The sequence below is a fragment of the Condylostylus longicornis genome, unplaced genomic scaffold, assembly GCF_029603195.1.
Source record: "Condylostylus longicornis isolate FDR11 unplaced genomic scaffold, ASM2960319v2 ptg000116l, whole genome shotgun sequence".
NCBI classification, from domain to species: domain Eukaryota; kingdom Metazoa; phylum Arthropoda; class Insecta; order Diptera; family Dolichopodidae; genus Condylostylus; species Condylostylus longicornis.
The window spans coordinates 1,109,661-1,126,434 of NW_026578084.1; the positions used below are offsets into that span (position 1 = coordinate 1,109,661).

The 16,774-nt window shown below is 26.3% G+C and overlaps 1 protein-coding gene across 2 annotated transcripts in view; it reads right to left on the minus strand.

Moving 5' to 3' along the window:
* Nucleotides 1–16,460, minus strand: part of LOC129614702 (synaptotagmin-7) — a 63,945-nt gene extending 47,485 nt beyond the window's left edge. For both annotated transcript variants that reach the window (XM_055529540.1, XM_055529539.1), the window contains exon 1: nucleotides 16,312–16,460. The gene's annotated coding sequence lies outside the window, so the exon portion shown is untranslated. The remainder of the gene's footprint in view (nucleotides 1–16,311) is intronic.
* Between the last annotated feature and the right edge of the window lie 314 nt (nucleotides 16,461–16,774).

Below are 16,774 nucleotides of genomic sequence, written 5' to 3' on the forward strand. Positions count from 1 at the left end.
TCAAATGATGTCTTATGTAGAGTGTTTCGCATAAGGTGGCAAATAATTTCAGGGATGATTATTTGATCAATTTTCAGGAAAAAATTGTATGGTTGGGGAGGGCGGAGTGCAGGTATACTCGTAGCGGACTTTTCCAGCATATAAATAACTACTTATAACTTTGGAACCATACAACAAAGAGTTGACATTGGAAGCTTGTTTTACAGGCAATTAATTGTTATATATTTTTGGTCTTACAATTAATTTGATTTGAGCCGTAGTTTTCAAGACAAAGCTAGTCAAAATCAGAATTTTTGTTCCTTTTTTGAAACTGTTTTTATAAAACGTGAAATTTCTCAAAAATTTTTATTATTTTTGTTTTTCTTTTTGATTTTTTCGATGTGGTAGGGTGAGATCTAAAAGTTAACCTATATAACGTTTTCTTCCATTTCTCATAGTTTTACCAGTAAAACGCGTTAAATGTACTTAAAAACATGCGAAATAGACGTATATATGCGGAACAAATTAACACTCATAAACACATTCTATTTTGTTGGTCTTTGTTTTTATATTGGCAAAATATTAATCAAAACTTAATATAAAAAATTATCTTAGCTCACATTTTTTGTAAAGTAAATTATTAATAAGGTTGTCAAGTTTATAGTATTGATTATTTTTTTTCTTAAATTTCTTTTATCACCTATTTTGACTAATTGGTTTTTACCTTAAAAGACAAAAAAGGACAGAAAAAAAATGTATGGTTTGTATAGAAAAGAGTTTTTTTTTTGAAATTGTTTATTAATTTGTTTAAAACACAACAATTGTTTATTAAAGAAGAACTTAACAACGAATGAAAAAAAGAATAGAAAAACTACAAAAATGTCCAGATGTCAGACAACGCTGCCGTAATTCCAATTTATTGCATCATAAAATATTATATGCATATTATAACTTTCACAACACCTGGCCTTTAATATAATATGATTATAGTTACTTTCAAAAAAAAATGTTGGGAAACTTGCCAGTTTTCTTTCTTCGTTCCTTGAAAAAAAAAAATTAGACGTAATAATTTTGGAAAATTTCCAAAATTTTACAAGCAAAATTTTTGCGGTTCAAATAAATTTGCTTCATTTTCATTTTAAAAGTAGATATTGCAAAATAACATAACAGTTGAATATCGATAAGATTGTAGAATTTTGAGAAACGGTGTGACAAAAGAAAAATCTCTCCTATCACCAACCACAACAGGCAGGCCACTCATATCCACCTTCCCATACACCCGTTAAATAAAACTTTAAAAGGTACCTTGTTTTGGAAAATAATTTTGTATATAATGTATATAATTTTTTGTTAAAGTTCTTAAAATCTGGTATTCCAAAATACATAAAATACAAAAAAAAAAGTAATATGTTAATTTCGAGGCCTCCATAAGCCATCTCAAAAACTGCTTTTTTTGAGCCTTTATCTTTATTGGAACGAATGATTGAAGAAACTATTGAATTTTTGAACCGTTTAGAAGTGAATTCAAGGAGAATTCAAAGACGATTTGAAGAATAATTACTACTTTTGGCAAAATTTATTTCGTTATATATATTAAGGATTTACTTATTCAGGTTTAACTGTGCAATCAAATGAAATATTAATTAAAATTTAAAAAATATTAATGTTGCTTATGTTATGTCTTTCTAAAAATTTTATATAAAAAAATTTCATAGTAAATTAAAAGTAAATTGATATATTGAAGCATTAAAGGAATTAAATTAAATTTATTCATGCCTATGTATTATATGTAACTCATATTTTAATATTACGCATAATAGTAATATATGCTATATTTATATGTAATATTACTAACTACGGTTTTTAATTTCTTTTAAATAAAATTATATAATAATAATATTAATACTCTAAAATTATGATAATTAATAATAATAATTTAACAGTTACTTTTGAGACGTGAAAAAGTGTGCTAGTCCAGGTATGGAAGATAGAAATTTAAGAAAAATATAACACTTTATGTGTATAACAACTTTTACATTTTATGTTTTTGTGTGTATAACATTTTGTGTGTATAGTACTTTAAAAATTTTTTTGTATAAATCCTTAACAACTTAAGTGTATATTACTTTACGTGCATAGCTCCTAAAAATTTATGTGTACAGCACTTTATCTGTATAATCCTTCTAATTACACCAGTTCCATATAAAGTAGTATAAAAAAGTAGCAGATTTTTTCTGCATATATCAAAAAATGTAAAAAATTTCTAATATTGTCAAAGTTTATAAATTTCCCTTGAGCTTGTCTTATAAGAAATTTGTTTTATAAAAAATATTGAAATCTCTTTTCATTTAAGTTAAGTACTGTAATTATATTTAATTACTTTAAATGTCGGTATAGCTTTATTTGGTTATGTAATAGTACATAACTACATAGGTAATAATACATGCATAGTTTAAATAACTAAGTTTTGTTGTTGTAAATTGAGCTAAATAGTTTAGTTTAGAACATAATCTACAATTTTTGAAACTACTACAACATCACATAAAAAAAAATTTTTGCAAGTTTAAATTTACAGTGTTTTATACCCTATAAGTTTTTTCTTTTTTCTTTGTGGGGGCGGTGACGAGACCGCCGTGCACATCCTTTGCGACTGTCCGACACTGGTTGTTCTACGCCGCAATTGTTTTGGACATGGGTTACTAAACGTTCGGGAACTGCTGTCCAACTCCCTTACCGAAATCTGCGGCTTTATAGTTGGGACAGGTATATTATAGGTGGGAGCGTGGGGAGGCTACAATAAGGCAAGATTGGCTGCGGTGGCTTGGGGGGTTACTCCTGCCCCACTTGGTTTCCTTGAAATCTACAATCTACCCTATAAGTCATACAGTAATGAGTGCATTTCGGAATTCAGCACAAAGCTGATAAAAAGATCTTCAAACAAATTGTTTAAAAAAGACTTAAACTAACATATTATTACTTTGTTTCATGTATAAATTAAGTTTTTGATATGTTTTCGTAAATAAATCAAAATTGCTCGGCAACTGAATCAGGGGGGATTTTGCGTTTCTTATGATATCTAAGGAAGTAATTGACTAAATTTGTTGAAATTTAAAATTTCAGTTTATTTTGCTATCGAAACAAAATATCTAATTTACTTATTTAAATTTCTTAAAATTTGAAGTAGAAATTAAAAATTTAAAATTGCGTTTACACGTAAATAGAACAACGTTCTTTCTGTTTCCATTTCGTTTCAATAATTATTTTTTCGGTTACTACAAGGGATTCAAAATTAATAATTTATTTATTTATTTATTTGCTCCACATTCACATTCATTTTATTATTACATTTGTAAAAATTTTTGCAGTGTTAAAATTTTTCAATTTTTTCAGCTGAATTCACATATTAAATTACGTTAGAGTATTTATATTTTTATTTATATTATTATTTAAAAGTTTAGTGGAAACTTGAATTTAAAAACCGCTTCCTATAAAAATAAAAACAAAGAAAAACTTCTTTAAAATGTTATTTAATATATACAAAATTAATATAACAAAACAGGAAAAACAAAAAAATTTTTTTAAAGAAATTCGCTAAGGTAAAATCAATATATTTAATATGTAACAAGTTAATATAAATTTCTTGTTAGAATATTTTCAGATGATTCATATCTCTGCATAAATTTTTCTGCATCAGAATTCATTTTATCATGGACTAAGCTAATGTTGAGTTGAATAATGAAAACGATTATTTAATCTGCTCTTTTTTTAGTGACATAACAGGGTTTAGCAACATGTTTATGATAGAAATATGTATATTTTCACAAGAGGAATAAAACCTCATCATTAAATAAATAAAACATATAAGTCCCCGAGGCCTGAGATATCCCAAAAGTTGATCAATCCGTGCCATAGTCGAAATAAACTTACATATAAAAATTCATCAAAATCGCTTCAGCCGAACTTGAGATGCACGCGTGCACACGCAGACAGACAGACCGACAGGTTGCTAAAAATAGTTTATTTACACTTCCCTACTGTGTAGACGTGCGTTCCCACCAAAAACTTGATATGCAAAAATTGTTGCTATCGCAAAACTTATCTTATTGTATACACAATGCGGTTGATAACAATAGTAATGCAAGAAAGTAGTAAATTTAGAAATTAAGGAGGTTATAATACACTATTGTATTATAACCTCCTTAATCTAGTAGAAATTTTGTAAAAGGAAATCATAATCAAAAAGAACAACAGCAAAACAAAAATATTTTTAAAGTGATATGGTGAGTTTTTATTTTCAATTAACTGTAAAAAAAATTCCTTATATTATATTTGACAAGCTAACATAAAAACTGAAAAGGACAATAAAGTAAATAAAAACTAACAACAACAACAAGAGTGGCACTCTGTAATATCAATACACAATGCAATTGTGCATTTTTCAATGCAATAATGCATTTTAATTTTACACAATACATATTATCAAACAAAAAAAAATTTGATTAAAAAGAATATTTTTACTTTTCATTTATAGCGTACGTTGAACATAACATATGTACATAAAATAAAATAAAGTATAAAATTGTGCTCATATACATAATATGTAGTTGATTTATAACGAAATTAAAATTTTAGACTTAAACAAGTAAAAAAGTTAACATTAACTTTTCCCTAAACCGGTACTTTAAGCGCGGTTCATTTTCAATGCCAATATGTGTGCAGCAAAAACATGTGTCTGTGTTGTATTTCAAGTATCTAGCTCTTTGCGTTTATAAATGATATAAATGACAGCAAAAATTAACTAACGAACCGACGCATTATGAGCTAGAATATATATATGTACATAATCTTTATTGGAATGCAAATGTTTTCTTCTTAGCGTTACATACACGAAAAAAACATTTGCATCCTAACAAAGTTACATATGCTTCCTCACCTATGTAATATATAAAACAAATTAAACTGAAATATCTTTGCAAATTACTTGAAATTATTTCAAAAGTTCTCAATATCGGTATGAATAGACAATAGAGAACAAGTTTTTAATTCAAAAAATTTAACACTTTACAAATCTTTTGAGTGTGATTGAAAATTTAGATTTTATAAGTTTAAGAGCCTTTAGGTTCTGACTGTTGAATGAACCTTTTCAAATAAACTTACGATTTTAAGCTATAATTTTTGATAATATTTTCATTAAATTAAAAGCAATAAATGTGATTATAATTTTAAGAAAGATACAAACTATTTTATTAAAAATTAAATAAAATTAATTAATTCAAAAAAACACAGAGCAAATGTTTTTAATATAATTAACTTATAAATAAAAAATTAAGGTAGAATAATGAAATTCTAATATTATTATAGTTTTGAGTTACTTTTTTTTTTTTCTTCCTCTTAAATTGTCATACTCTTACTACGATTTGTTTTAGGTTACTGTGTAGTCAGTCATGTTGTGACTTTATCCCTCTCAATCCCAACCAATATTTTTATAGTTCTTTGAATTTATTTTTTGTCTTAACAAAGTCATTTATTGTGTACACGAGTATGATTAACAAATGAAAAACTAAATGTGTATATACATAAATATGTTCATAGCTAATATTCTGAACCACAGGAGAACCATTCTATTTTATGTTTTTTAAATAAAATGAAATTAAGTAGTTAATTAAAGTCAACATGGATTTTTTAATTAATATTTAAAATATAAAGGATGTTAAGATGCTCAAATTAAGCAAAATTTCACTTTTCGGCTTCTTTCGAGTAAAACTATACATTTCCAAATTTTATCGAGCTTTTCCAAATTTCTATTACAATCAAAAATCATAACGGTAAATGTTTTAGCATTAAAAAATAAAATTTTTAATTCTTATGCTCATTTTAATTAGGCGAGACTATATTGTGAATATTGAGAATACAGTCGAACACGCTAAATATCTTACGGAAAAATGTCTAAGAATTGTTTGATTTTAATGAAGTTGTGAATTAAGTGAAGCAGGGTAAAATTCACATTATGTGGAATTAAGCAAGCCGGAAATAAACGGAAATACTTTCAACATACCTGGGGATTTTGTTTAATTCAACATATGTAGAAATTTAAATACTTTTATTCATTCACGTAGACATTATTTTTTCAGCATTTATTGTGACCACGTTTGCACTATCAGCTCCTGTAATTTCGTTATTTTCATTAAAAGTTTCAGTACACAGATCTATATTACTATATCATGTTCTGTTAAATTTTCACAGATCATTACACAGCTCAAACTTCATTATCATCATATTCAACGAAATTCATTAACTCTATTCGATCAATACGTAATTCCGATTGCTCATCGTCATCTTTGACTACATTTTCTACATTATTTTTAAGTTGGCTTTCAAACCCTGCTTTTACAAAACGATTTTGAATAAATAGTGAACTAACAAGTTTGTAAGCTAGATTTATCGTTTTCAGTACGTTTATCAAATCAATAGAGTGTGCAAACTCCGATGTACTTTTTCTTATTTACACTTTAAAGATTTACATTTTTTATTTAAAAAAGTAAGAATTGTCCTTCTGAATCTTTTTTATAATTTTTTTTGTCACTAATGACATTTTGATATCGAGAATTATGTGATTTTTAGGAAGTTTCTATTGAGCGAGTTTTCTATTAAGCATGTTCGAATATGTGTAAAAATATACGACAATTTTTCTTGTCAAAAATTTTGTAAATATAAGCGAGTTGGGATATAACAGGGTTGATATTAAGCGCTTTTGACTTTAATTTAAATTTAATAATTATTCAAAGGAAATGTGCTACTTAACAAACCGAATAATTGGATTCGCATTTATTTGTTATCAAAAAATTTTGTAACAAAGTCAAAACTAAAAATATTATTTGTTTCAGGAGTTGTTGTTTTCTTATACTATGTGTGTATTTTGTACATACCTTTTTTTTGATCCTCATTTCTTTTTAGTTTTTAATAAATAATTTCGTTTAAGTTACTCTTATATAAGGATAATGTCATTTATATACATTTATATCGCGTATATATATTCATATAAATATATAATGTAATCGGTTTTTACTTTTCAAGGATACATAAAGAGTATATACCCCCATAGGTACATAAACGCTGTGCATGTGTATATATGGATGTGTTATATAAAAATTATGTATAATTTAATGTTTAGGTAGGTATAAAATGTGTAATTTTAAGATCCAAATATGACCCCAGAGGAGACATTTATAAATTTTTCTTTTTTTCTTCTTTTATTTATAGAAAAGAATTTCGAAAGTAAAATAAAAACCAAAAGCAAAACAAAAGAAGTGACTGTTGTATATTATTTATGTATTATACGATATATGTATATGAGTATATACATATTGCTTGTTATATACCACTTACATAATAACTGTATTACATTTTGCTTGTTATGAAAAGTATATACGTAGGGATGCAGTTTTTTTTCAAAATAGAAACGAAATTCCAAAAGTATTTTCTAAAAGTATTACAAATAAAATGTTACAGCATTAAGTGTACTGCGAAAAGGGTACACTTAAGTGAAAAGGGTATTTTTTGTTCAATAAAATAAAGCATCTAATTTGATTTTTACCTATAGAAAATGCTAAAATTTAAAAAAATAAAATGTGAACAATTTTTTCATTAAATTTTTAAATCTAAATGATTGTCTATTAATATAAAGAATAAAGCTCATAACATAAAGCCAATACTAAGTTCGTTAACATTGACCCCATACTTGATAAGTGAAAGTAATAGAAACAATAATATTTAAGTGAAATATGTGAAATGGGTAGTATTTATTACTATAAAAATATTATACAGTAATATTTGATTAAAAAATTCAACAAAAAAAAAAAAAGAAATTCTCTTGAATAAAAATTTCTTTTTGCTAATTAAGTCGCTACGTTTCTATTTTTTTGGGTTATTTTCTTCTCTTAATGTCATGACCTGTAATTTACAAGTTACATATTTATAGGAATGATTACAAAAAAGAAATGAAAAAAAGAATTTAAAACAAAATCACTCTCTCTCCATATATAGGAATTTAAAACTTAAATGAATTAAAAACAAATAAAAACGTTTCAGTTGGTATAAACCGATTGAATTATACCCTGCACCTTTCTTATAGTTGTATAGCAATAATTTGAACCTGTGAAACCATTCTGTAGAAACTTCACGGATATGCCTGACTCACGACATATAATTGGACACATGACTGTAAAGTTTCGTGGATTGACTTCATTATTTTTCCAAATATCTAAAATTAGCTTTAAGAGTTGTATGTCAGCTACCCGAACCTGTCAAGCAATTTCATCAAAACTTTAAGATTATATCTGACCTATAATTGGACACACGACTGCTAAGTTTCAAATATACTAAGTGCCAAGCAACTGCCAAGCGACTGAACAAGGATACATATATATGCCCACACAACAGATGGCTCTTTCAAGTGGTTACAAACCCCATACCAAAGTTAATATATCCTTCTTGAAAGTGCAGTTTATTTAATTTTCATATTTAAACAAAAATTTAAAAGCGCATCAATAACAACATAACTCGAACTTACTGTCCTACATAAATTTATGAGTACAAACATGTACTAACACATTATCGTGAATAGCTGAAAAAGCACAAGCTGAATTTATTATTTTTCACAGAAATCAGAGAATAAAAATCATATGTCCAGTATAATGTTGTCTATTGTGCAAGTAAATATAAAATAAAGTTGGGTCAAACCAATGGTTTGTATTGTAGCACTTTTCCCTTAAACAAGTGAAAATACTGCTTTTAAAAACAGTCTATGTATATCCACCACACTATTAAAATTATTTTCATTCATATACAAAACTATTTCTAGGGTTGCATATATTTAGGATGAATGATTTATGCAGTCTTTGAAATAAAGCAAAATTTAATATAAACAGGGGTTAACATAATGCTCGATTTTAAGGGTTAATTGTGTGAGTTAAGAAAAATAATTATATTTTTTAATTTCATGGAATTTACTGTTAACTTTTTGCGTTTATAGAAATTTGAAAAAACTTGCGGTTTCAGAAATATAAGGTGTCAAAAATGCATATTTCACAAATTTCAAGAGGCCATAACTTGAGAGGGGGTGGAGATGGAAAAAAATTTTCTTCTAACGAAATGAACTACTTATTAATGTCTAAAAGCTCCTAAAATTTCAAGCTTCTACAGGCTGGGGTCTAGAAGAAAAACGACATGAAAAATTTGGAAAAAAAGGACTTTAGATAACGGTAAATTTGAACGGCCATTTTGTTTTTCTAAAGTTTAACTATAGTATACCGCGGTAGGGGAAGCAAGTCACTGCCCTTCTGCGTTTGCAAAATTTCAAAAATGCTTATGGTTTCATTGCAGCAAATAGTTAAAATAGGCCATTTTTAGTGCTTTGGGGGGGTATAACTTCTAGAAGGGGGGGAGATAGGTAAAAATTTTGTTCTACGAAAATAAGTTTCTAGTAAAGATCTATGTACGTATTAAATTTCAGCTTTCTATCTTTAAGAATGTAGAAGTTTTGTAAACAGACACACGGACAGACGGACGGACGGACGGACGGACGGACGGACGGACGGACGGACGGACGGACGGACGGACGGACGGACGGACGGACGGACAGAGTGAAACTAATAAGCACTTTTTTTCAAAAAATTTTTGGAAAAGTGCTAATTAACTTTCATGTTAAACATTAAAGGTTGAAGGTCAAAATACTTTTTTTTAACGAAAGGAAAATAACAAGAATTAACAGAAAAAAAAATTACAAAAATAACTAATATTTTCCTTTTTTTGTATTTTTCGATCTTTTTTTATGTATTCATCGTTACATTTCTTAAATTTTTACTATACATAGGTACTCTCCATTGGTGGTAACCAAAAAAACTTTTTTGGTTTGGTTTTTAAAGAGAAAAACAATTAATAACATACGACATTTCTGTATTATTATAAAACATAGTTTCTCTATTTAACATACGTACATGAAAAACATTTATATTTTTATAAAGTATATAAAAAAAATAATTTAAAAATACTAACATATACGACGTTTTAAATTAATATTTGTATTAAAGTCTTTAAGGATACTAAAAAAAACGAAAATAAGGGGAAAAAATAACATGAAATGTATTTTTTGCTCTTTCATTTTTATTATTATTTTTTTCTGTTTTTATTATTATATTTACAGTAAATTTATAGAAAAAAAAACTATGTTTGAAACCTAGAAAATGATGATTTTTTAATTTAAAACACTTTTATAATTATTATATATAGTAGCTTTGTATTGAGAATTTTGTAGCTTAAATGTTTTTAATATTATTTATTAATTTTTGAAAATGTAGGAGAGCTTCTACAAGAACTTATATACAATCTTAACAACTTTAACTTCCAAAATAATTACCGTAATACCATATTTGTTGGTGTGAATTTTTGTTACTCATGTATTTACCGACCGCATTGTGTATACAATAAGGTGGATCATGTGATAGCAACAAATTTTGCATATCGGGTTTTCTGTGGGAACGCACGTTTCCACCGTAGGGAAGCATAAATCAACTATTTTTAGCAACCTGTCGGTCTGTCGGTCTGTCTGATTGTCCGTCTGTGTGTGTACGCATGTATCTCAGGTTCGGCTGAACCGATTTTGATAAAATTGTACATGTAAGTTTATTCGACACGGATTTATATGGATTTTGGAACGGATTTATCAACTTTTGAGATATATTAGGCCTCGGCAACCGGACCTAACATTTTTGATCATTTTGAAAAACATATTCAACATTTTTACTTGGAATTTCATATAAAAGCTTCATTCGATCGTACGCAAAAACTGCTATCTTTTGGAAGAGAGCAGGCGTCACCAACTGGACGTTTACCACGTGCCGAATATACATTTTTGCGTATATAAAGAAAAATAACCAATGGATTTCATTGAAATTTAATATTTAAATTTGACGTGTTAAAATAATGAATCTGTAAATTTTTTGGAAAGATCAGGGCTCGAAAACTGACCTAGGGGCCAGTTTTTCATTCTTTATCATATCTATGGAACAAATTGATGGAATTTCTTGAAATCTGATATTTGAATTCTGGTTGTTACCGCAACTAACTGGCGAATATTTCAGAGAATTCGGGTAACACAAAATGAAAATCTACTAAGGGCCAAACTCACGTCTTCCTAGGTGTGTTAACTAAAAGCTTACTAACACTCTAAAAATTGGAAAGAAGTACTTAACAGGCTTTTTAATATTTTCTGTGACACTTTCACTTAGCTAGACAATACACATTGCGGTCGGTTATGCGCTGATCACATCAAATTTTTTTTAGTATAGGAAAATAATTGCGGAATACAATTTAAATACAGGGTTCCGGTAATTAACTACGGTGTAATAATTATGTATATCATTACTTCTTAGCGTTACAAACAGAATGATATAATATAAAAACAAAAATTTTAATAATTTAATAAATAAAAATATAAAATAACTAAAATATTTGCATACACATTAAATATAAAAAAAAATTGTCCTCAAAAATGAAACTTTAAATTTATATTTTTTTTATAAATAATAAAGTAAAATTCGCCTAATATCATATATATAGTGTTTCATATACTAGTGCATTGATTTATACAAGCGTGTAAATCTTCATTTGGAAGAAATTCCGTAATAGGTCTGTATCGGGAACTTCTAAGAAAATTGAAGCTTTAAAAGGCAAAGGAAATTTTTTTTGCTGATGTTATAGAAAGAAGATTATAACTTTGGCTGTTCCAGGAAAAAAACGACACTTTGTTCACTGTAAACATTGAATGATGTGTTATTTAACAAGTACAATAACCACTTGTGATGCCTGAACTAAAATTGTTTGACTTGTGTAACACTATAGTTCAGATATACATATATTAGTGTAGACTATACATATATTAGTTTACTATATGCATAACTAGAATAAGTATATAGTCTAGAAAAAGTCAAACAATCAGAAGAAGGAGTTTTTGTAACCTTAGTGAAGAGTATTTATTCATATATTTTATTGTTGTTTGAAAACAAACAACAAAAAATTTAAAATATAAAAAATTTTTATTCTACTACTTTTAATGATTTCATTTCAATTTTATTGCTTTAGAAACAAAATTTATTATAATACTCGTATAAATTAAAATTATAAATTAAAATTTTGTTATTTGAAGTTTTTCTAAACTTAAACGTTTAACAGAAGGGGAGAAGTAAAATTTACGTTTATATCGAATTTAAATATGATAAAGAAGCTCTATTTATTGGTTTTTTTATTTAAATCTGATTATTGTCTTAACGCAATTATACGGACAAAGTAAATCTAAGAAAAAATGCATGTGGAAAAAAACATAGTGGATAAAAGTTATGTAAATTTGTTCATGTAATATATTGAAAAAAAAACTAATAATAACCATAATATATAAAATAATTGACTGAGATAATAAACAACACTTTTCATATACTTCCTAAATTTAATAAAACGATGTTCCATAATGCACCTCCTCGTATTACAAAGGATATATGTAATCATAACCGCCCTTCTTTCAACAAAAATTGAAATTAAACAACCATTTTCCATTTAATAGATATTTTGCTCAATTATAAAGTATGGTATATCATTTCTACAGAAATATGAAAATATTCTATATTCTATATATCGGGTAGGAGTGGATGGTAGGTGGAAGAGGAAGGTGAACGCAAATTTAAGCCATTAATTAATCGAACCACAGTGAAATATATTTTTTAATAGAATATTAAAATCACCACAAAATTTGTATAAAATTCTCATCGTTTGAAAATATTTTAAATTGAAATTACTTCAAGTTAACAAAAAAATTAACTATTTTCGTGTTATTTACATCTTTTTTTTTAAATTAGACTAGACTAAAATAATAACTCATAACATAAATAAAATAGAAAAAAAACACAAGTTAAATAAAGTAAATAAAGGTTTAACGAATTTGCAACAAATCGCAGTATTCGCATGCTAAAACATTCAACAATTTTTTTTTTCTAAAATTATACGCATTTCAATTTAACACCTGTTACAATTAAGTTTACTCCATATACTCTCACACTCCTTTTTATACTCGTGTATCGCACATTTTTACTAAAATAAGTTATATATATATGTATGTATACTCATTATAAAAAAGAAATTATTCATATTTTAATTTAAAAATAAATATTTTATAAATATAATGAAAATAATTTTCCAATTTTGTAATATAAAACGGTATTTATAGTATTAAAAATAATGGATGAAAAAAGGTGTTCTTAATTTACATTAATATTCATAACATAAAACCACGTCAAGTGTTATACTATGTGTTTAGGACTTCATTTCTGGAGAAAATTTTTATGTAGGATGATCTTTATCACTCTTATCCGTTAATAAGTCAGAGAGGATCTTTAAATGAAATATGAGAATTTTATTTTTTAGAACAACATTCATATCTCTGGTTCCACGAAAAATAGAAACTAGAAATTAGTATTGCTTGTGCTGGGTAGAGCAAATTAATAGGAATTTTCTAAAAAATCTCGTTTTTGTAAGTACTTTCTGTGAAACCTACACCTACACCTAGTAATTAACATCTATAAGTAGGCATTTTTTCAAAATATTTGAATTTTTTTTTGGACGAAATTTTCTTGTTGTTCAAAATAAATTTTGAAAATATGAAATCAGCTGAAGAGTATTAAATTGGTCATCAAATCAACATGAAACTTTAGGAAAGTTTTACGGCAATGCCGAGGTGATTTCAAAGAAAAATATAATTTTCAATTTATGTTGCTTCGAAACTTGTAGCAAAAAAAAAACGTTTAACTAAAATTAAAAGTCTTGTTGCGGGAATTTTCTGGAATGCTGCTATATCTCAGCAGATGAAAAAGGGATTTAAAAAAAGTATGTTAAATTAAAAAGTATGAGTATTTTTTAAAAAAAATATTTACAGTACAGACTTTGTGAAATTAATATTTGATGAATTTTAGTAGGTTTAAGAGGAAATTTATTCTGGGAACATTTGCGATCACGGGAAAGGCCTTACGGTACAACAAAATCTTAAATATGATCAAAATTTAAGTGCAAATAGGTGAGATATCAGAAGAAAATTTTTAAAAGAGAAATTTGTTCAAGCTCTAAATAAAATGAACAGAACAATGAAATAAATAGAAGAAATAAAAAAAATGCCCCTTCGTTTCTTTTGAGAGCGCAAAGACGCGTGACCGATCAGCCGATGATGTTAGTAGCAAATACAAAATAAAACAGTATATACAGTATTTCAACTCCCATAAGAAAATTAATAAAAGGTAAATTTGGGTCAAACTAATGGTTTAGCACATTTCCCTTCAACAACTGAAAATACTGTTTTTAAAAACAATCAAACTATTAAAATTATTTGCACTCATATACGAATTTATTTCTAGGATTGCATATATTTAGGATAAACGATTTCTGCAGTCTTTGAAATAAAGCAAAGATTAATTTAAAGAGGGGTTAACATAATACTCGGTTTTAAGGGCTAATTTTGTGAATTAAGAATAATAATTATATTTTTGAATAGCATGGAGTTTACCATTAGCTTTCTGCGTTTATAGGAATTTGGAAAAGCTTGCGTTTTTCGAAATATAAGTTGCCAAATATTCAAAATTGAATGTGGATGGAGATGGAAAAATATTAACTTCTAACTAAATGAATTATTTATTAGTTAGGTTGTAAAGCTGTTACAATTTGAGACTTTTACAACTTAGAATATAGAAGAAAAACCCGGAAAAATTTGTGAATAACGGGTTTTAGAAAACGGTAAATTTTAAAGCCATTTTGTTTTTTTTTAAGTTTAAATATAGTATTGCGTTGTAGAAGAAGAAAGCCACTATATTTCTGTGTTTGCAAAATTTGAAAATCGATTATAGTTTCTTTGCAATAAATAGCTAAAAAATTTTACGGTATTAGGAGGGTATAACTCTTAAAGGGGGGGGAGGAGATAGTTAAAAATTTTGTTCTACGGAAATAAGATCCTAGTAGAAATGTATATGCACATAAAATTTAAGCTTTCTATCTTCAAGTTTTGACGGACGGAGGGACAAAGTGAATCTATTAAGCACTTTTTTTCAAAAATTTTTTGGATTGAAAATTGAAAATAAATATGCAATTTTATCTGAAAAAAGTTATTCTTAATTTTTGCCGCAGATCCATAAACCACTACATCTCCTTTCAAAAATTTCTTCAAATAATTCACAAATAAGAATGTGAGTTTTCATCTTTTGTATGGTTTGTTATTTAATAGTGCTATTAAATATAATATAATTTAGTAATTGAAGACGATTGCATGGTCATTTAATAAATAGAAAAACATTAAAAAATTATTTTTGATCTACTCGTATATGTATTCAAAAAGTTTTAGCAAGATTTTCTCAGGAATATTATTAAAGCAAAAACCATAATAAATGAAATGGAAAAAATATAAGAATTTAAGAAGTATATAATGTAAAGTAATTTTGAAGGACAGTTTATTTTTTGGAAGTTTCAAAATGATTTACGTTATAAGTCATATAAACAAACCATTATTCAGTTCCATATCCTTATAGTATGACAGAATTTTCAAATTTTTAAATATTGATGAGCTGATTCGATTGTAATAAAATATATTTAGAAACTGTTGCATTTTTTATTGAAATTTAATAAGAAAATGAATATTTGAATACAAATATAATACACAGAGCACACATAAATAAAAAACAAATATTTATTTATTAAGGTTAACAAACTAAAACATTTAGATGTTGGAAAGACTGGAGAGATGATAATAAGCACCTTTCATTTATATATTAAGAATGCTTTTATTTATGAAATTTTCAATATTTAAACAAAAGTTCAGCAAAAAAAATCCCCTAATGAAGGAACAATGCTGGATATGTATTCCAGGAAAGAATTCAGTCTCTTTTCCAGCAAAATTTTGTTTCTCAGAAGAGTCATTGAGATTTTGGACTCTTGCTTGAGAGAGGGATTAAACTGATGGTCCGTCTTCTTTTAGCCCTTGCAGACACGGTGATCATTTAAACAAATTTATCGTTAATCTCGTATATTTAGCTTTATAACTATAAAAATAAGATATACTATAGTATGTCCTCTGCTAATTAGAATTCAATGACTAGGAGGCAATTAAAATCAATTAAGTCCTTATTACTTCATTAATAATCTATTAGTTTTAACAAAAACAATGAATGCATTCAGTATATCTATTCACAACAAATTTCGTGAATTGATAAAAGAAATTGTAAGTAAATTATAACAAAAAAGCAGACTTACCGTTTTATTTAAATTTTATCCTCTATACAAAATGATTAATGTGCTGCTGTTTTATTAAATTTTTATTATTATAAGTCTATTATATAACATATATATATACATATATATATATATATATATATATATATATATATATGTATTTATGTATATATATATACAAATTTGTTTATTATTTGTTTATTTATTTTTCTTTGTTTGTTGTTATTTTGATGTGCAATGGTGATATGATTTATTTTAATTAAAATATAATTCTTTTTTCAATGTTAATATTTTTTTGTAATATTTGTGTATACTTATTCATATACATATATATATATATATATATATATATATATATATATATACATGCATATTTATATATATATATATGTATGTATATTTATACAGATATATTATATGAATAAGTAATGTATTTTTGTACAAATGTCTAAATGAAGACATACAATAAATGAAGAGTTTCTTT